A 16670-nucleotide genomic window follows, 5' to 3' on the forward strand; every position below is an offset into this window, starting at 1 on the left:
ACACAGACACTATGCAGAGCTGCAGGATGGACTCACCCAGTCTGCAGTCTACTAGGCTCACGATCAGTATCTCCAGAACCTACGCGTGGCAAAAGTAACGCGCTAATGGATGCTTAGTGGTGCAATAATAAAATAAAAGAAAATAGCAGAAAATAAATATGTATTGAATGTATATGTCTTATTTGTTTTGTATTTGTTATATTCATTTATTTCTTTAACTTTGTCCATTTTCATTCATTTGGTTGCCCAAGTAACCTATACTGGACGACTGGACTGGATAAACGGGTAAACTGGCATTGGGTATCAAGTACCTCGGGCCGTCACACCATCGGTCACATATGTATCTCCCGGTGTGCAACAGGACAGCTAACAAGCTGTAAATAATATTTGGCACGAGGCCAAGTCTCAACACAATATCAAAATGGCTAAAAGCCATAAAATCACAGAATGGCATAATGCCATGTGCGATCGCTAATCTGAACCTATTGGCATGCCAAACTATCCAAACCAATCTTGTTAGGTATACTAGGGCATTTGATACTTTAAAATTCTTCAATTTGTGAATTTCAAGTTTTGGTGTCACTATTCACTTCATTAGTCAACAAAAATGTTGACTTTTGGATAAAAAATAGGTGTATTGGTTTTAACACTCCCAATGTACCACATTTTGCATTTAAAACTTGTTGCAATTACTCACCAAATCCATTTCCAAACTTAGCACTAAGGGGTAAAATTTTCAGTTTTTGTATCATAAATTTACTATTCCATTAGGGACTGTTACAGTGGAAATTTGAGGAAATGGTAAACATGAAAGTTGTTCCCTATTTTGTCTAGTTGAATTTCTTTTTTTGAATCACTCCATTTGGAGTTTTGTAGCTCCAGATATGGTCCAAAAACCACAGCTGGCCGGATTGGAAAACTGCAGAATTTACCAAATCTACAGTACAATGAACAGTGACTGTGAGTGCCTTGTTGGATAGGTTCTGGTCATAATTTGGGGTAGGTTTCTTCATGAAAGTTGTTTGTCTATATCTTATCTTGTTTCTGTAAAAATTTCAGGTCAAATGGACCATTTTACAGTGAGTTATGGCTTACTGTTCATTTGGTCATTCTGCAGAATCTGCTTGCAGGGTATCCTGATTGGGGTCAACTTTTGGTCCACTTGCTTTGGTCTTTTGGGCATGGTTTCTTCAGAAAAATTGTGCAATTATATGTCTAGTTTCATGTCCAATTGGCCAAACACTAATTGAACCTACACAACCAAAGATATGGCAGTCCAAACAGGCTGGACTCCCAGCCTCCCTGCTGCACTCATTAGGCAGCCCACCAATTCAGTTTGTATTACTCTAAATCTCTTCAAATTATGGTCAACTTACCTCAAATGGTCACTAATTGACCATTATAATGTTCACTTACCACTTCATAAGCCAAATCTAAATTTCACTCCCAAACCCTAGCTCAAATTCAAGGTTCACACCACACACCTTAGTTAACTCTTTCATTCCTTATATATATATATATATATACACTTTAAACATAATCTCTAATTCATTCTAAGTCCATTAAAACAATCAAACTCATTCCTTCCTTAGGGCTGCCGAAATTCATGGTATACATACACATGAGTTTTAGTCCATTTAATTTACAATTTCATACTAAATTCAAGTCCCTAACATGGAAATAAAGAAATATTTGCATAAGTAAGCACTAACCTCTTTGCTCAACTTATTGAACTTGTGAAAACTCTAAAATTTCTCCTCTTTGTGGCTGCCTAGAGCTTCCTTAGGGTGTGTAGATAAGTTTTAGTGAAGGTGACTTAGGGTTTTGGGGTGAGGTTTGAGAGGTTTGCAAGCTTGAATGAAGAAGAAAAATGGAGGGTTTTTTCCTTGGCTATGGTGCGGCTGGAATGGGGAAGGAGATGGCTGTTTGCTTTTTAATTTCTTTGGTCTTTTTTTTGTCTCTTTTATTAGTTAATTAAATGGTTGTTTACATGTGATTGGTGGAAACTTCAAATGACATCGTAATGATGTCATAAATGAGCCTTTTTTTTCTCATTTTCTATTATTTACTTCTCTACTTATTTTCAATTTAATTTTTAGCAATACTTATTCACATTTTATATCATAATAATTATTTACTCAACTGGACAAGTTGGCCAAAAATCGCCTCTGGAGGCGAAATGACCAAAATGCCCTCTGTTTGGCTTAACGGGTCAAAATTGTCTGTACCGATTGAAAAATTTTCCTAAATATTTTCTTGGCATTCTAATGCCATGGGAACCTCAATGACCCTTCTCTGGAGTCCCAAAAATTATTTTATGAATTTTTCCCCGGGTCTAGGGCTCCCAGTTGCGAGAACCGCAACTTCCCTCTAGATTACCTATCGCTTGGGCACCGGCTCATTTAACTTAGTTGTATTTTATTTCTAAAATTTTTACTAAATTTTTCTTATTAATAATTGAGTTAATTATGGTTCCTGACTTTAGTTTAAATATTTTTCCGGACGTTCTAGCTGTCCGGACCGACACCGGTCACCGGAACAGTAGAATGTACGGAGTTGCTACCGGGAGGGTGTTACAACTCTTCCCCTCTAATTTAAATTTCGTCCTCGAAATTTACCTGATGCAAAAAAGTTGTGGGAACTGTTGCCTCATCGTTTCTTCACTTTCCCAAGTTGCCTCCTCGGTGTTGTAGTGCCTCCAAAGCACTTTCACCAGTGGAATCTGCTTGTTCCTCAATTCTTTTACTTCCCGAGCGAGGATCCGTAGAGGTTCTTCTTCATATGTCAAATCTGGTTGTATTTCAATTTCTTCCCTGGAGATGACATGTGAAGGATCTGAGCGATATCTTCTGAGCATGGACACGTGGAACACATTGTGGATCTTGTCCAGCTCTGGTGGTAAAGCTAGCCTATAGGCCACTGGACCCACACGTTCAATGACTTCATATGGGCCAATGAACCTAGGGCTTAACTTACCTTTTCTTCCAAACCTCAGTACCTTTTTCCACGGTGACACCTTGAGGAACACTTTGTCGTCAACCGCATATTCTATTTCTTTTCTCTTCAGGTCGGCATAAGATTTCTGTCTGTCTGAGGCAACCTTCAGGTTGGTTTTGATTAGTTTCACTTTCTCCTCAGTCTGTTTCACAGTGTCCAGCCCTACCGCTTGTTCGCCCAATTCACCCAAAGACACCTGAGTTCTACATTTTCTCTCATACAGTGCTTCATACTGGGCCATTTGGATACTAGCTTGGTAGCTATTGTTGTATGCAAATTCTGCCAGTGGGAGGTATCTATCCCAGCTTCCCTCAAACTCAATGACACAACTCCTCAGCATATCCTCAAGGACCTGGATTACTCTTTCTGATTGCCCATCCGTTTGAGGATGGAATGCTGTGCTGAAGTGGAGTTGTGTACCCAAGGACTCATGCAACTTCTTCCAAAATCTCGATGTAAACCTTGGGTCTCGATCAGATATGATGGAAAGTGGAATTCCATGCAGTCTAACTATCTCACTGATATACAATTCTGCTAACTTCTCCAGTGAGTAGTCAGTCCTAACTGGCAGAAAGTGTGCTGACTTTGTCAATCTATCAATTATCACCCATACTGCATCATGTTTCTTCTGGGTGAGAGGTAGACCACTTACAAAATCCATGGTGACCCGATCCCATTTCCATTCAGGTATGCGTATAAGCTGTAGCAAACCTAATGGAACTTGATGTTCTGCCTTGACTTGCTGACATGTCAAGCATTTGGTCACATAGTCAGCTATGTCATTCTTCATACCAGGCCACCAATACTGGAGCTTCAGATCATGATACATCTTTGTACTTTCTGGGTGCATAGCATATACACTGGTGTGTGCCTCTTTCAGAATACTGGCCTTGAATTCCCCATCATCTGGTACACATACTCTTCCTTTGTAGTACAGACACCCATCTGCTTTCACCTCATAGTCAGTTGTTTTTCCCTCTGAGATTTTGCTCATAATAGCCATTAGCTTCTCATCTACCTTCTGCCCATCTAAAATCTGTTGTAACAGGTTTGGCCTCACTTGCAACTCAGCCAAAATAGCTCCATCTCGAATCAAAGTTAGACGGGCATTCAATGATCTCAAAGCTGTGATGGATTTTCTGCTCAAAGCATCAGTAACTACATTTGCCTTCCTAGGATGGTAGTCAATTACACAATCATAGTCCTTTAGGAACTCAATCCATCGCCTCTGTCTAAGGTTGAGCTCCTTCTGGGTTGGCAAATATTTTAGGCTTTTGTGGTCTGTGTAAATGTAGCACTTTTCACCATACAAATAATGCCTCCATATCTTCAGTGTGAAGATAATTGCTGCAAGCTCTAGATCATGAGTAGGGTAATTCTGTTCATGTGGCCTTAGCTGCCTAGAAGCATAAGCGACCACCTTCCCCTCTTGCATCAATACACACCCTAATCCATTATAAGAGGCATCACTGTAGACCACAAAGTCCTTTCCTGACACTGGCTGTGTTAACACTGGTGCCTCTGTCAACATAGCCTTCAACTTCTCAAAACTGGTATGACACTTGTCATTCCAGTCAAATCTGACATTCTTGTGTAACAACTTGGCCATTGGAGCAGCTATTAAGGAAAATCCCTTCACAAATCTCCTGTAATACCCAGCTAGCCCCAAGAAGCTTCTGACCTCAGTTGTATTCCTGGGAGGCTTCCATTCCATCACTGCTTCTATTTTCTTGGGATCCACCCTAATCCCATCAGTTGACACTATGTGTCCAAGGAATGCAATCTCATTCAACCAAAAGTCACACTTGGACAACTTAGCATACAGCTTCTTTTCTCTCAGGGTTTGTAGAACAATCCTTAAATGCTCATCATGTTCTTCCCTGGTCTTGGAATACACCAAAATATCATCAATAAAGACCACTACGAACCGATCTAAGTATGGATGGAAGATACGGTTCATAAGGTCCATGAATGCTGCTGGTGCATTTGTTAGGCCAAAGGGCATCACTAGGAACTCATAATGCCCATATCGGGTCCTGAATGCAGTCTTTGGCACATCTGCCTCCTTCACCCTCAACTGATGATACCCTGATCTGAGATCAATCTTAGAAAATACTCCTGCTCCCTTCAACTGATCAAACAGATCATCAATTCTAGGCAACGGATATTTGTTCTTCACAGTCACTTTATTCAACTGCCGGTAATCAATGCAAAGCCTCAAAGTCCCATCCTTCTTCTTCACAAACAGCACTGGAGCTCCCCATGGTGACACACTGGGGCGTATGAACCCCTTATCAAACAACTCTTGCAACTGAGTTTTCAACTCCCTCAATTCCGTGGGTGCCATCCTATAAGGAGCAATGGAAATGGGTGCTGTACCCGGCAGTGTCTCAATAGCAAATTCAACTTCCCTTTCTGGTGGCAAACCAGGCAATTCTTCAGGAAATACTTCTGGGAAGTCTCTTACTATGGGTATGTCACTCAGGTTTGGCTTAGCCTGCCTAGTATCCACCACATGTGCTAGGTAGGCTTCACAGCCTTTTCTCATCATTCTTCTTGCAACTGTGGCTGAGATAACATTGGACAGGAAATCTGTCCTTTCACCCACAACAGTGATCTCATTACCTTCAGAAGTTTTCAAAGAAATTCTCTTCAATTTGCAATCAACTATTGCCTGATGACGTGACAACCAGTCCATTCCCAAAATCACGTCAAACTCGTGGAAGGGCAACTCAATCAGGTCTGCCAAGAATTCATACCCCTTAATCCTTAACGGCCAACCCTTGTACACTTTGTTCACTACCACACTGTGGCCCAATGGATTAGTGACCAGAATGTCTTGGTCACTCTCCCCTACTAGTATCCCCCTTTCTACGGGTAAGTTGATGCAGATGTATGAATGAGTGGATCCTGGATCCACTAATGCATGCACAGATGTATTGTAGAGGGAGAACGTACCCCTGATGACGTCCAGGGCATCTTGCTCCTCCTGAGCTCTCATGTCATAGGCTCGGGCAGGTGGTCTGTTATCAGGCCTCTCTGCTGGCTTAGATGCAGGCCTCTGTGATGATCCCACTGCCTCAGATTTGCCAGATTTCCTACCCCTTTGTGGTGCAGGAGCAGGTCTGTCTGCTTGTGTTGGAGCAGCTGCAGTGGTTTTGCGTGGACAGTTCCTCAACAGATGCTCTGTTGACCCACACCTTAAGCAGGCACCAGTCACTCTCCAACACTCCCCCTTATGCCATTTCAAACAATGTGGACATGCAGAAGATGCTGGGGCTGGTCCCCTGAACCCCATCCCTGGAGAGCTGCCCACTGATGGTGTGGACTGACCTCTCCTAAGGGTAAACTGTGGCCTGGGCCCCTAAGACTGACCCTGACCTTATGGCTGACCTGAACTCTGTGCAGGTGGACCCTTGAACTTCTTCCCAAATACAGGAGATGAACTAGACTGACCTGGGCCCCTCTTCTGCTGTCTTTCCCTTTTAGTCTGCTCACTGATTCTAACCTTTTCAACCTTTATTGCAGCTTCCACTAACTTGGTAAAGTCTGTGATTCCCAAGGCAGTGATCATGATCTTTATGTTGTCATTTAGTCCCTCTTCAAATCTCTTACACCTTTCAGCTTCATTAGGGACTATCTCCCTTCCATAGCGGCTTAACCGGACAAATTCCTTTTCATACTCAGCCACTGACAGTTGTCTCTGCCTCAGATTAATGAACTCTCTTCTTCTCTCTTCCAGGTATATACTACCCACATATTTCTTCTTAAATTCTAAGAGAAAGAAGTCCCAAGTTACTATTTCTGGCTGTACTTCACTGGACACAGTATCCCATCATTCATATGCGTCGTCTTGCAGCAGAGATACAGCAGCTTCTAGATTTTGCTCTGGAGTGCAGTGGAGTTGTTTTAAAACTCTGCTTGTTCTGTTCAACCAATTTTCGGCTGCAACAGAATCATCTTCTCTGTTGCCAAAGAAGTCCACTGCTCCAAACTTTCTCAATCTTTTCAGGTGTGATTTCAGTTGTGGAGGTGGTGGTGGTGGTGGCATTATCCCAGCCATTTTTTTAAAGAATTCGGCCATTTGATGAAACATGGCCTGTGGAGGCTGAGCAGGCTCTGCTTGAGCTGGCGGAGCAGGTTCTCCCATACCCCCAGTCTCAGCTGCTGCAGGTGGAGCATGACTCTCTACTTCCTCCTCAACTGCTTTTTGTGATGTAGGGTCCATATCCTATTCAAAATAAGAAAGACAAACAGATCTGCATTAGTGTCACCTCGACTCTTACAAATGCAATGCATGGTATGGACTCAATCTAGGTCCAAAAATGCCTAAACCGTGCTCTGATACCACTAAATGTGACACCCCTTACCCGTGTATAGAATATCTGAGTAAGCAATGTCACACGGTGTATCGGCACACTCTATTTTACCTTAATCAATTTTTGTCATAGTTTTGAATATAGTTTATGAAATATAATTTATTTAAGCCATTTATCGAAATTATTATTTATTTGAGGTTCCGAAAATTTTAAAGAAAATCCGGCAGAGTACCGGCTAAAAATGGAGAAAACAGTTCTTCGGAACCTGTGAAAAACACTTCCAATATTCGTATCTCATCACTCTCAAACTCCGATATCAAAATCTCAACATTTTTCAATTTCATTTCTCAATCATTCATCTAATGTGATAATCAAGTACAATTCACAGATAGATATTCACATTTTCCATTCACCAACACAATTTTCATTATTTACATGAACATCAAAATACATTACATAAATCCAAATACATATGAGAAAATAAAAAAAAAATTAGTTACAAAATACCAAAATGAAACCTAGTGTCCTACCAATGCACTGTGGAGGGTGAGGTGACACAGACACTATGCAGAGCTGCAGGATGGACTCACCCAGTCTGCGGTCTACTGGGCTCACGATCAGTATCTCCAGAACTTACGCGTGGCAAAAGCAACACGCTAAGCAATGATGCTTAGTGGTGCAATAATAAAATAAAAGAAAATAGCAGAAAATAAATATGTATTGAATGTATATGTATTATTTGTTTTGTATTTGTTATATTCATTTATTTCTTTAACTTTGTCCATTTTCATTCATTTGGTTGCCCAAGTAACCTATCTGACGATCGATTTGGATAAACGGGTAAACTGGCACTGGGTATCAAGTACCTCGGGCCGTTACACCATCGGTCACATATGTATCTCCCGGTGTGCAACAGGACAGCTAACAAGCTGTAAATAATATTTGGCACGAGGCCAAGTCTCAACACAATATCAAAATGGCTAAAAGCCATAAAATCACAGAATGGCATAATGCCATGTGCAGTACTGCTAACTGAACCCTATTGGCATGCCAAACTGTCCAAACCAATCTTGTTAGGTATACTAGGGCATTTGATACTTTAAAATTCTTCAATTTGTAAATTTCAAGTTTTGGTGTCACTATTCACTTCATTAGTCAACAAAAATGTTGACTTTTGGATAGAAAATAGGTGTATTGGTTTTAACACTCCCAATGTACCACATTTTGCATTTAAAACTTGTTGGAATTAATCACCAAATCCATTTCCAAACTTAGCACTAAGGGGCAGAATTTTCAGTTTTTGTACCATAAATTTACTGTTCCATTAGGACTACATAAAGGAAATTTGAGGAAATGGTAAACATGAAAGTTGTTCCTTATTTTGTCTATTTGAATTTCTTTTTTTGAATCACTCCATTGGAGTTTTGTAGCTCCAGATATGGTCCAAAAACCACAGCTGGCCGGATTGGAAAACTGCAGAATTTACCAAATCTACAGTACAATGAACAGTGACTGTGAGTGCCTTGTTGGATAGGTTCTGGTCATAATTTGGGATAGGTTTCTTCATGAAAGTTGTTTGTCTATATCTTATCTTGTTGCTGTAAAACTTTCAGGTCAAATGGACCATTTTACAGTGAGTTATGGCTTACTGTTCATTTGGTTATTCTGCAGAATCTGCTTGCAGGGTATCCTGATTGGGGTCAACTTTTGGTCCACTTGCTTTGGTCTTTTGGGCATGGTTTCTTCAGCAAAATTGTGCCATTATATGTCTAGTTTCATTTCCAATTGGCCAAACACCAATTGAACCTACACAGCCAAAGATATGGCAGTCCAAACAGGCTGGACTCCCAGCCTCCCTGCTGCACTCATTAGGCAGCCCACCAATTAAGTTTGTATTACTCTAAATCTCTTCAAATTATGGTCAACTTACCTCAAATGGTCACTAATTGACCATTATAATGTTCACTTACCACTTCATAAGCCAAATCTAAATTTCACTCCCAAACCCTAGCTCAAATTCAAGGTTCACACCACACACCTTAGTTAACTCTTTCATTCCTTATATATATATATATATACACTTTAAACATAATCTCTAATTCATTCTAAGTCCATTAAAACAATCAAACTCATTCCTTCCTTAGGGCTACCGAAATTCATGGTATACATACACATGAGTTGTAACATCCTCCCGGTAGCAACTCCGTACATTCTACTGTTCCGGTGACCAGTGTCGGTCCAGACAGCTAGAACATTCAGAAAAATATTTAAACTTAAGTGAGAAACCATAAATAACTCAAATATTAACAAGAAAAATTTAGTAAAAATTTTAGAAATAAAATACAACTAAGTCAAATGAGCCGGTGCCCAAGCGATGGGTAACCAGAGGTAAGTTGCGGTTCTCGCAACGAGGAGCCCTAGACCCGGGGAAAAAATTATAAAATAATTTTTGGGATTCCAGAGAAGGGTCATTGAGGTTCCTATGGCATTAGAATGCCAAGAAAATACTTAGAAAAATTTTTCAATCGGTACAGACAATTTTGACCCGTTAAGCCAAACGGAGGGCATTTTGGTCATTTCGCCTTCCGAGGTGATTTTTGGCCGACTTGTCCAGTTGAGTAAATAATTAATATGACATAAAATATGAATAAATGTTACTAAAAATTAATGTGAAAATGGGTAGAGAAAAGAAGAAAAGAAAATGAAAGAAAAACCTAAATATGACATCACATGATGTCATTTGGAGGGCTTCCACCAATCACAACCTAATAAGCCAAATTAAAAAGAGAAAAAATGACAAATGAAGACACAAAATTTCTGGTTCTTCTTCTTCATTTGGACGTGAATCTCTCCCTCTCCCTCCACCATTTTATCAAGCTTTGAACTTGATTTTCTCTTCATCCACTCACTAAAACCCATAAGTCTCTTCATCAAAAATTAATCCCACACCTAGACAAAGCTTTTGGCAGCCTAGAAAAGGAAGGGAAGTGAAGTTTTAGCTTGAAGAAATCTGCCCTACAAGAGGTTAAAGTGAGGTTAGTGCTATCCTTTCACTCTCACTCCTTTAATCCTTGTTAAAGCATCATTTTAAGTTAAGAAATTGTAAGAGTTTGAAGTAAGTTATATGTGTTAGGGCATCTTTAATTTTTGGCAGCCCTAAGGAAGGATGAGGTTGATTGTTTTAATGAATTTAGAATGGATAGAAATGATGTTTAAGGTATGAATATGCATGGATGTTGAATTAGTGTGCTAATTGAGGTTTATGGATAATTTAAATTGGACATTAGGGTTTTGAGAAGTGAAACTTGGATTTAGCTTATGGAATTGTGAAAGAACATTATAAGGGTCAATTAGTGACCATTTTAGGTATGTTGACCATGAATTGGACTGAAAAATAGTATAGCCAAGTGAATGTGTAGGCTGCCTTGTTAGTGCAGCAGAGGGACTGAAAATTCAGTCCACTTGCACAGCCATAACTTTGGCTGTGTAGGTCCAATTGATGTTTTGCCAATTGGACATGAAACTAGGCTTATAATGGCACATTTTTGCTGAAGAAACCATGCCCAAAAGACCAAAGCAAGTGGACCAAAACTTGGCCCCAATCCGGACACCCTGCAACAGCCCCTGCAGAAATGACCAAATGAACAGTAACTGTTCATTTGGCCATAACTCACTGTAGATTTGGTCAATTGACCTGAAATTTTTACAGCAACAAGTTAAGACATAGACAAACAACTTTTATGAAGAAACCTACCCCAAATTATGAGCATAACCTAACCCAAATGGCAGTCACAGTTACTGTTCAAACCTGCAACTCTGCAGATTTTCATTTGAGCAGTAATGTTTGGATGGCTATAACTCTCTCTAGAAAACTCGGATTTAGGCGATTCTTGAACCGATGGAAACCTAAGGCATGGTAGAACATTTTATATGAAGAAAGTTAGACCAAATTATGAACTTAACTTGGTCAAATTACTGACCAAAGTTGGACCAAAATCTGCCAAAACCCAAAATTTCAGCAGGAACAGTACCCGTGAACAGTAAACTTATTTTGGCCATAACTTGAGCTACAAAACTCCAAATGGAGTGATTCAAAAAAAGAAATTCATCTAGACAAAATAAGGAACATTTTCTATGAAGGAAGTTTTGTCAAATTCTAACAGTAAATCAACCAATGAAACAGTGCAACTTCGGAGCACCAAAACCGAAAATTGGCAATTTTGCCAAAGTGACCTAAGCTTTGAGAAAGTGACCAAAACCAACAAGTTTTAAATGAAAAATGTAGTATGTTTGAAGTGCCAAAGTCAATGTACATATTTTCTATGCAAAAGTCAACATTTTAGTTGACTAATGAAGTGAATAGTGACATGAAAACTTGAAATAAGCTTGGAAATGGATTTGGTAATTGATTCCAACAAGTTTTAAATGCAAAATGTGGTACATCGGGAGTGTTAAAACCAATGTACCTATTGTCTATGCAAAAGTCAACATTTTTGTTGACCAATGAGGTGAATAGTGACACCAAAACTTGAAATTCAAAATTTGAAATTAGAAATGCATCTAGGGGACTTTAAATTGCAATTGGCAATTAATACTAGTAAATGTAAAACTCAAAATGTGGGATCTTGGTGTAATTAGAACTAATATATCCATTAAGTATAAAAAGGTCAACATTTTGGTTGACTAGTATGGTGAATAGTAATCAAAATGATTAGTGAATTAAGATGAAGACCTAGAACCAATTCTAAGCTTAAATGCTTAGAATTGTATGACAAATATGGACTATGCATCCTAGTCAAAATTGTTAAAAAGAAATTTAGGCCATAAATTTGAAATCCATGAAATATTCATGGATTACTTGAAACATGAAAAATAAGTCACCTAATTGATGTGAATAGATAGTTAGGGCATATATGCCCATCACAAATGGAATTCATAAAATATTAGTAACTCAACTTGAAATATAAAATTTGTAATTACATAAGTAGACTCTTGAATGTATAAATGAGAAAGGAAAAATGTTTTGAATACAATGGTACATGTGAACCATTGTTTAGAATTGGGATCAATATGAATAACATAATGAATGGATAAATAAACCATATTAATGTATAAATGAGACATTAGTTCTCATTATTGTAAAGAGGAGAAGTATTTTGAGTACAATGGTATAAAAGGATAATTGATGTGAATTGTGATCATATAAATGATCAAATGAATGTATGAATTATGATTGAAATTTATCATGAAAATAATGAAGTCATAAAGCACAATATATTAAAGAATTTTAAATTATCAAATGCCCTAGTATACCTAACAAGATTGGTTTGGATAGTTTGGCATGCCAATAGGGTATTGTTTTAGCAGTACTGCGAAAGGCTTTATGCCTGTATTCATAGCTTTATGCCCGTATTCATGGCTTTTATGCCGATTATGTGATATCATGGCCTTTTAGCCATACTGACTGCATACGTGGTAGACGTTCTGCGTCCCATGGTATGACGGCCCGAGGCACCGCGGTGTCCAGTGCCAACGACCCGTTATCCAGTCCAGTCATCCAGTATAGGTTACTTGGGCAACCAAATGAATGGAAAAGTATAACTGTTATTGAACTGATTATTAAAGAAAATACGAAAATTAAGTATCAGGAATGATTACAAAAATACAAAGAAGCTCAAGATCACGAAGAAAATAATTAACAAAATGCATGAAGAAGTTAATATCATAAAACATGATTAGCCCTCGACTAAACAATAAGTTAGTAATTATTCATCTCTTATGAACACAATAGCAAGGAAATTATTATTTTTATTTGCATATTATATTTTCTTGTATTATTGGCACCACTAAGCTTTATGCTTAGCGCGTCGCTTTTGCAACGCGTAGGTACTGAAGATTTGGACAGAGGGCCCAGTAGACCACAGATTCGATAAGGCAATTCACAGTTCTGCATAGTGTCCGTGTCACCTCAACTTCTGCAGTGCATTGGTAGGACACTAGGTGTCATTTTGGCATTCTGTAATAAATTTTGTTTTTCTCATATGTAATGAAACTTATGTAATGTATTTTGATTTTCATGTAAATAATGCAAATTTGTGCTTGTAAATAGAAAAGTGAATATTGATTTGTGACTGTTACATGACTATCAAACGAGATGAATGATTGAGAATTGAAATTGAGAAATGAATGGTTGACAAATGTTGAGATGATGATTATTGGAGTTTGAGAGTAATTGAATACGAATATATGAATATTGGAAGTGTTTTTCACAGGTTCCGAAGAACTGTTTTCTCCATTTTTAGCCGGTACTCTGCCGGATTTTCTTTAAAATTTTCGGAACCTCGAATAAATTATAATTTCGATAAAAAGGCTTAAATAAATTATATTTCACAAGTTATTTTCAAAACTATGATAAAAATGAATTAAGATAAAATAGAGTGCTCGGCACACTGAGTGGCATAACTTGCTCGGCTACACTGTAGTCGGGTAAGGGGTGCAGCTCAATTGGTAAGAGGCGAAGCAAATCCGTGAGGTGATATGGGTTCGAATCCTAGCTCTGCAAGGCGAAGGGATTGAACTCCACCAAAGCGGACAGTACCGATTTGAGTTGCATCGCCGGCCTCTAGAGGGGTACGCCGGCAAGATGGCCACCCATAGAGGGGCTTGAGCTGGGGCCCACTAAGCCGGGGTGTGACAATAAAAAAGGCGCCTTTTTATTGTCACATCCCGACTTAGCGGGCCCCAGCTCAAGCCCCTCTCTGGGTGGCCATCTTCTGCGTACCCAGAAGCCGGCGGTGCGGCTGAGTGCTGTCGCAGTGAGTTCAATCCCTTGCCTGCAGTAGATTCGAACCATATCACCTGCGAGCTGCCTCTTACCAATTGAGCTCCTCAATTGGTACTCAATTGGTAAGAGGCGAAGCAAATCCGTGAGGTGATATGGGTTCGAATCCTAGCTCTGCAGGGCGAAGGGATTGAACTCCACCAAAGCGGACAGTACCTTGTGAGTCGCACCGCCGGCCTCTAGGGGGGTACGCCGGCAAGATGGCCACCCAGAGAGGGGCTTGAGCTGGGGCCCGCTAAGTCGGGATGTGACATGAGTTTTAGTCCATTTAATTTACAATTTCATACTAAATTCAAGTCCCTAACATGGAAATAAAGAAATATTTGCATAAGTAAGCACTAACCTCTTTGCTCAACTTATTGAACTTGTGAAAACTCTAAAATTTCTCCTCTTTGTGGCTTCCTAGAGCTTCCTTAGGGTGTGTAGATAAGTTTTAGTGAAGGTGACTTAGGGTTTTGGGGTGAGGTTTGAGAGGTTTGCAAGCTTGAATGAAGAAGAAAAATGGAGGGTTTTTTTCCTTGGCTATGGTGCGGCTGGAATGGGGAAGGAGATGGCTGTTTGCTTTTTAATTTCTTTGGTCTTTTTTTTTGTCTCTTTTATTAGTTAATTAAATGGTTGTTTACATGTGATTGGTGGAAACTTCAAATGACATCAAAATGATGTCATAAATGAGCCTTTTTTTTATCATTTTCTATTCTTTACTTCTCTACTTATTTTCAATTTAATTTTTAGCAATACTTATTCACATTTTATGTCATAATAAATATTTACTCAACTGGACAAGTTGGCCAAAAATCGCTTCTGGAGGCAAAATGACCAAAATGCCCTCCGTTTGGCTTAACGGGTCAAAATTGTCTGTACCGATTGAAAAATTTTCCTAAATATTTTCTTGGCATTCTAATGCCATAGGAACCTCAATGACCCTTCTCTGGAGTCCCAAAAATTATTTTATGAATTTTTCCCCGAGTCTAGGGCTCCTAGTTGCGAGAACCGCAACTTCCCTCTAGGTTACCCATCGCTTGGGCACCGACTCATTTAACTTAGTTGTATTTTATTTCTAAAATTTTTACTAAATTTTTCTTATTAATAATTGAGTTAATTATGGTTCCTGACTTTAGTTTAAATATTTTTCCGGACGTTTTGTAACACCCCAAAGTTCGGTAGTGCATTCTGCTGCTCCGGTGACCAGTGTTGTCCGGACAGCTAGGATGCCTAGAACCGTACCTCAATATGAGTGAGGAGACATAAAATAATGAAATACAAGACAAGAAAAACAAAGGAAAAATAATAGCAAAGAAATGTGACCAAGTTAAACGAGCCAGGAAACCTAACGATGGGTGACCGCACCGGGAAGTCACGGCGTGGACCGTTGACTAGCCCTGGACTGCGGGGAACCCTGGAAAACATTTTTAGGACATAAATGGACCCTTATTGAAGTATAAATATCATTAGAAATATCAAAGAAAAATTAAATAATTAGTACAAAGAAAAGTGAGAAATCGAAAAACAGACAAAATACGGTGTTACCGAAAAATCGGGAATGCAACCCGAACAGGGGCATTATGGTCATTTGACATCCCGAAGTTTCTTTTGACCTAAATGTCCATTAAAAATAATTAATATTACACTTGGAAAATAAAATGAAAAATTAGTTTAGTGGTACCTAATACAAATAACTAAAATCAAGGGCTTAATGTGGGATTAAGTGAGAGTTTACCTTAAAATATGATTTAAATTGTTTAGTGGTCCACTAAGAACATTAAAATGGTTAAATATATTCATTAGTGGGCAGATTCTTCCCACTCAAAAGGGTCATCTTCTTTATATTCATTAGTGGGCAGATTCTTCCCACTCAAAAGGGTCATCTTCTTCATTCCATAACCCATGCCGAATTGAAGAGGAAAAGAAATCCTCCATAGCCATTTTTCATGCAAGCTTTCTTATCTCCCCATTTTCAACTCCAATCCCTTAAGTAGCTTTATGAAAAATGGTCTACACATCACAAGGAAGATATTGATACCAATTTTGAGAAGTTTGGTGAAGGTTTAGCAAGTTACAATTAAAGGTAAGTTTGCATTTTTGAGAATTCCTTTGTTAAATTTTGTGTGCATGTTATGGGTGTTAGTTTTGTGAAGGAAATTTTAGAGTTTAACTAGTTATTGAAATAGCCATTTTGGACAGCCATGGGGTCATGCATTTGATGAATTATTATGCATATAATTGATGAGGAATAATGTTGATCATGGTGGTTTAATATCCTAATGAATTATTTCAAATATATATGGTGATTTATGCACTTGGATGGGAATTGGTAAATTATAGGGCACTTTGATGTTGAAGGACAAATTTCGGCAGCCTTGGGGACACTTGAATAAATGTGTATATTCATGGGAGTGTTGGCAGAATTGTGGCATTAAGGAATGAAGGATATGTGTATGAAATTATTGTGTAAAGTGTATGTGAGAATTAGTGGTATTTAGGTGTGTTTGTAATGGTACTTAGAAATTGTAATT

This window comes from Hevea brasiliensis, chromosome 14 (assembly GCF_030052815.1).
Source record: "Hevea brasiliensis isolate MT/VB/25A 57/8 chromosome 14, ASM3005281v1, whole genome shotgun sequence".
Classification (NCBI taxonomy): domain Eukaryota; kingdom Viridiplantae; phylum Streptophyta; class Magnoliopsida; order Malpighiales; family Euphorbiaceae; genus Hevea; species Hevea brasiliensis.